The sequence below is a fragment of the Manis javanica genome, chromosome 13, assembly GCF_040802235.1.
Source record: "Manis javanica isolate MJ-LG chromosome 13, MJ_LKY, whole genome shotgun sequence".
Taxonomy (NCBI): domain Eukaryota; kingdom Metazoa; phylum Chordata; class Mammalia; order Pholidota; family Manidae; genus Manis; species Manis javanica.
In genome coordinates, this window is record NC_133168.1 from 23,193,718 (window position 1) to 23,200,033 (window position 6,316).

Genomic DNA, 6,316 nt, shown 5'->3' on the forward strand with positions numbered 1-6,316 from the left:
ACTTAAAAATAATATACCACTTGGGGGGACCTGATATAGGGGAGAGCATAGTAAACATAGTATTCTTCATGTAAGTGTAGATTAAAAATTAAAAAAAGAAAAAAAAAAGAAAGAAAGAAAGAAAAGGGGGATTACTCCTTAACAGGATAAAACTATTGGTAAATCAAAGATCAACGCATGCTTTAAATATCCTTAATGTTGATCACTTAAAGGGTGTCAGATGATCAGCTATGGAGGTACTTTTTTCTGATAATATTCCTTTCTCTTAATTAAAAAAAAAAAAAAAAGCAGTTATTGTGTGCTGACCTCCAATGAGTTCTGCACAGTGGTATAGAGGGCATGTCAAAGTGTGGGCAAAGGGTCTGTTTGTTTCTATGCAGAAGATCAAGGCCTAGCTTGGATTCCCAGAAAATGAACTAAGATACGATATGAGGAGGAGCTTCCGGCATCAGCACTCTCTGGAGGACTTGTGCCGGGGGATGATCATCAAAAAGCCTCCACAGGGATCCGGACGATGCTGCGGTTGTGGCTGCATCCAGCCCACCGTCTCCTGGACTTGCCATAGGAATGAGGAGGGAGATGTCTAAGCTGGCATGTGCATACAGTGAGACAACAAATTTGACCGGATCTGTACTGTTGGAACTCAACCAGGAGTTGGGAGGGGTGCAAGTTGTAGCACTCCAAAATCTCATGACTATAGACTATCTATGGTTAAAAGAACATATGGAATGTGAACAGATCCCAGAAATGGGCTGCTTTAATTTGTCTGATGGTTCAAGTACAGTTGGACAATATCCATCATATCATAGATAAATTTTCACAAATGCCTAGGGTGCCTAAATGGTTTTCTTGGCTTCACTGGAGATGGATGGTAATTATAGATTTGCTTTGTTTATGTCACCGTATTCCTATTATGTTAATATGTGTGTGCAAATTAGTTAGTAGTTTAAAACCTATACATACTTAAGGTACTCTACAAGAAGATATGTCAAAGAAATAATCAATCCTCCCATGTTTCCTTCATATGCTACCTCTATAGCTTTTCTTCTTCCTTCCTAATTACAACCCTTAAATAGAATTCGTGCCTCATATCGAATTTACCGAGTATCATAATTCCTCCAGGTGGTAAAGATACCTCGAGACAAGTGCTGGGCATAGAAGCCACAGGGCATAAATGTGCAAAGAAGTAAAAAGCTAACCTTTGCAAACAATATGGCTTCTCTCTCACTTACCAACTTTACATTTCCCTGTATGGCCCCGGAAGATGACTGGTTAGCCAGAGACGGGTAAGATTCCTCAAGGGAGGAACAACCTAAGACAGGCACAGTCGCAGGGGGGCCATCAGGTGAGAATTTGGGGATCAACAGAGGTGAGGCTCAGAACCTCACCCCCCCCTGCTTTGAGAGAAATCTTCTGCATCCGTGGATGTCTTGCTGCCCTTGTCTAGCCTGGATTAATACTTAGTCCATAGGCACACACCTGATCATCTGATCATCTACATTTGCCCTCTTACAGCACTAAACTATGTTTTCTACCTTTATCTTGCATCTACCTACCACTTCAGCATTTTATTAAAAATAAAAATAATAATAATAATAGGAGAAATGTGGGATCAACATATAAATCAAGTACAAAAATCAAACGAATATTCATATTTGACCTGATTGTTTATAGGTCATAATGCATGATCAAAACTGAAAGTTTCTGTGATGAATGCCCTTGTACTGTTCACCATGTAAGAATTTATTCACTGTGCAAGAATTCGTTCACCATGTAAGAACTTGTTTGTTATGCTTCAGAAGATTGGAGACTGACGAGAATTAGGCTTGAGATGGATAGGCTTGAGATGGATTAATGATTGTACATTGAGCATTGACCCCCCCTATACTGAATTTTATTGTTGTTAACAACCATTTGATCAATAAATATGAGAGATGACCTCTCAAAAAAAAAATAATAAAATAAAAAATAAATAAATAAAAATAAAATAAAAATAAAAAAATAAAAAAATAAATAATATACCACTTAAGTAGCTTGGAATCCTAATAAGAAATAGACCACAGTGTATATTTGGTTAAGTAAAGTATGAGTAATCATACTCATATTAGAAGTTAATACAATCAACATTCTTTACTATTCTTACTCTCTTGCCTGAAAATGGTCATCACAATAGCAAATACCTATTTACAAGAATGTGTTAAAGCAGCTTTAATTACAAGAAATATTCCATACTTTGTTCTGTTATTTAGTGTTAGAGTCTTAAGGAAGACTATTTTCCTCAAAGGACATTATGGGAAAGGAATTTCTTATGGGAACAAATGCTAAATGAAATCTGGTACATGACTTAGACCACTGGGATCCTATAGATGATAGAAGTTAGGAGGACCATAAACATGGAACAGTTTGTAAAGGAAATGAAAAAACTGGACGTGAAAACAAAGAACAAGAGAAAATTCCTGTGCAATCAAATCTGTTTATTTTTTTTGCTTAAGCAAGACAGGTAGGTGGTAAACAAATACATAATGAAAATGCCACCCAGAGATTAGCATCAGGCCAGGCACACAACTGACTGTGTGTGCAAAATCAAGCCATTTCCAATACCTTCATGTAGGTTTGATTTCTTCATGAAATTAACTGTGTTACACCAGGCCACCTTGAATATCGTTGGTGGGGTACTTACAACCCATTCACCATCTCAGCCAAAGCCCACACACTAGCCTCATGGCCATGAGCTACACATTTACCAAAGAAATAGAGAGTATGGCAAACAGCACTTTTCTTGCTCAGCAGCCAGTGGCAGAGCAGTGTGTGCAGACACAGATACACCAGTACAGACACAGATGGCACCTCCCTCACCCAGCAGACAGCCTCCTCTGCCCTTCCTGGGGACAGGAGTGCTGTGCGATATGCCCCAGATGGGTACTGATTCTAGGGGAGGCTTCCCAGGGCTGTCCCCAGGTCTTAGTAGGGGTGGCCAGAGGCTCCCGGAAGAGCTCTTCCAGCAGAGCCGACACAAATGCCAACCACAGTGACTGTGTGGGACACGTCTCCTGACATCCTGGTAGATGCTCACGCCCTGCTGAGGCAGGTTAAGGCAGAGACATAGGGGATCCTATAACCAGAGCTAGGAAGCGGTGCCTTAGTGTACACTGCCTTAGGTATATCCCAGCCTTGTCTAGAGGCAGTCACAAACTCATGAATGATTAGAGCTGGGATGCATCCTCTGCTCCAGATCCTTCACCTCACCGTTAAAGCTATGGCAGCTGGAGAGGTAAAGCAGTTTGCTAAAGGTGGAGCATGGTAGGGGCAGGGCCAGAATGGTGCGCAGCACGCTGGCCCCATCCAGGAACGCTGACGCTGAGCATGCGGCCAAGCTTTCAGCAAGGAGGGTGAGATGGTGTAAATACGGTATTCCCCAAAGAGGCCCCAGTGTGTTTAAAGGCATAAAAACTCAGCTTGATCAGCTCGGAGGGGGCCTTCTGTCTCTCTGTCCCGTCTCTTTGTCTCTCACACACCCCCATGCACAATTTTGGTGAGAACTTTCTTGCTACACAAAGGCCCAACATCATCAGGAAAACACTTCACAGAGCATTTTTCTCAATCCAGGTCCTTGTCTGAGGCCTGGGAAACAGGCTTATTTTCTAGAACGATAGGTGGTTCCAAAATCAGAAGCTCATCCTCCCCAAAGGGGGAGCTCTGGTCCGTGTTCACAAAGTTGGGGATGTCGAAGTCCCCTGGGTCTGTCCAGCTCCTCCTCTGGCCACCCGCGGCCCCCGTGGACCTCCCGGAGCTGCACACTGCTGCCAGGGGCTGTGGCCTGGTGACAGGCTTCAGCCTTGCCCAAGCGTTCCACTTCATTGGCGTGGTAGTGAAAGAGAGACCTGGACTCCTTGTTGCCCTGTCAAGAAAATACTTTATCTGGCTCCAGTGGTCTTCCAAAGTCTGACACAAAGCTGTTCACACTGAATCTCTTCTCGGACTCTGCACTGCTGTACAGAGAAGGAAAATAAAAAATTTCTTACACCCTGTCTCATTCACCTGCAGAATTGTGCCTTTCAGCATGTAGGGCAGGCAGGCATATTTCCACTGAGCACTTACTGAGTTGCAAGTCCCTCTACAGAGTGCAGACAAACATGAGAACTGAGAGACATCCCTTCTGAACATGTAAACAAACCCCCGGCAAAGCCCCAAGCTGCAGACCCCTGGGCGCCCCCGGGGAGGACGCCTTGCCAAGGCGTGCCCTGGCGGTCTGCATGGGACCCCAGGTCTCGGGGCCTCTCGCTCTTTGGCATTGTAATGACTTGAAGTACTTCTTACAATGCAGAGCCCTGGGCTGCAGACCTTTACAATGTCTGGAGGTAGGGACTGACAATCTGTATCTTAGTAGAATTGCCAAGAATCACTACTCTTGCCCAAGTGCAGAACCACGGACCTGCACCAAGGCCAGCCTGAACAAAGAACACACTCCCAGGCTGTTAGCTTCCTGGTCGCCAAAGCAATGTCACTTCCATTTATCTCACTCGGTTCTCAGAACTGAGAACTGTGTGGTCAGTGAGTCACAAAGAAACAACTCTTACGATGACAGATTTTCCTCAATGTGCAGGTATCCTTTGTATGCCTCAAGTATCAGCATCGAGCCCCACAAACAGACGACCTGACATGCATACTACGGGAAAGAAGAAAAGCGTGAACAACGTAAACAACGTAATGCTGTGGACATTATCTTTTTTGCAATCAGCTACTATATGTTGCATTGCAGACCTTTTGTCTGCGTGGGCCTTTGCTCTGGAGATGTGGGCACTAGCAAACATTTTCCTCCTTTCATACATGCACGTTAAGTAGCAATGTGAGCAATACTTCGTCCATACTTCACTCCCAGTACTTTTTGAGATATTTGTGTAAAATGGAATTTAAAGTTTACTTATGATTGTATGTGAACCACAGAGGAGCTCCATTATTAACACAAAAACTTTATTAATAGATAAAAAAATACTTCAAATAGTTAAAGAATTAAAAATATGGGGAACCACTAGCAGAAAATTTCTGAGTTATCCTAACATTTTTTAAATTACAGTTGTTTGATAGAATCTTGAACTTTGAAAATTCATTTGCTTAAGTTATTTGTTTTGAGAATTTGTATTCCTCATTTTCAGCTTGTTATAATGCAATTTGGATGATCTATTGACTGCAACACCACGGACTCCACCAGCCAGACTGAAAATACTGTCCAGACTGTTCTGAGTCTTGATTTTCTCTTCTTATCACCATGGGTTGTGTCGTGCGTTCTCTGCACCTGTGCAATATTCTGACCCTCTGCCTTTGCTCGTGCTGTTCCTTTTCCCTGGTGGGCCCTTCCACACTCCTCTGTCTGTCAAAATCAAACACCTTTTTTCACCATCCAGGTCAAATGTCGCTGCCTCTGTGGAGGCTCTGCCCTCCAAGTGGGAAGGACTTCCTCCCTGCTCCGCGCTTCTGCGGTATTTCACTGACTTCTCTGATGAGACGCAGCCTTTCCTGCCTCACGTCCAAACCACTGTGTCCAGTCTTCCTCTCGTGTCCACTGTGCTGGGTTTCTCTCATCTTTGCCTCTCTCAGAGGACCGTGCAGACGTTGAACCCCCACGGTGCGCACTCAACAGCTGCATCTGCAGGCGAGCTGCAGCCCAGATTCCCGGAGAGGCGCAGCCACCTCCAGCATTAGCGATGTGCTCATTCCTCTGGATTCGCATGATGGACCAGCTCAGGAGGGCAGACGCCTCCCTCCTCCAGTCAGAGGGAAAATGGCTGTGATGCGCTGGGTTGTTCCTCGGGGGATTTCCCAGATTTCTGACAGACTCTTACAGGTGGAGCGCCGGCTGCTGTGCTGAGTGTCAGTGTGCCCGCAGCTGTCCTCAGGTTCACTCAGCCCAGGAAAGGCAGTGGGCAGACCATCCTGTGGGCACCTGGCATTCCCAGCAGCCACTTTCAGTGGCCTTTTAGAGATGTTTAAGCTACAACAAAGACCTACTAAGAGTGAAGCTCTGTGATTAACAATGAATGAGAAGATGATGATAACCGCCAACACTCGTGGAGACACAGCCTGTGCTGAGAGCTTTATCTGACGTAGCAAGCTTCTAACAGAAGCCTCCCTCTGTGTGGAAGTGGCTTTGGGTTGCTTTAGTTGATAGCTCTGACTTACCAGGAAGATGCCGGGACATGAGAACAACCCTGAGCAGAGTCTGGGATCAGCTGCAGCTACACACTTCGTAAATGCCTCTTAATTGATGAGGAATTAAAAGCAACTCCTGAACAAAGCTGTGTCTGTTGACTCCGATACA

At 44.5% G+C, this 6,316-nt stretch overlaps 1 pseudogene; it reads right to left on the bottom strand.

Moving 5' to 3' along the window:
- Positions 1-3,597: 3,597 nt before the first annotated feature.
- Positions 3,598-5,728, bottom strand: LOC140845377 (melanocortin-2 receptor accessory protein 2-like; annotated as a pseudogene).
- Between the last annotated feature and the right edge of the window lie 588 nt (positions 5,729-6,316).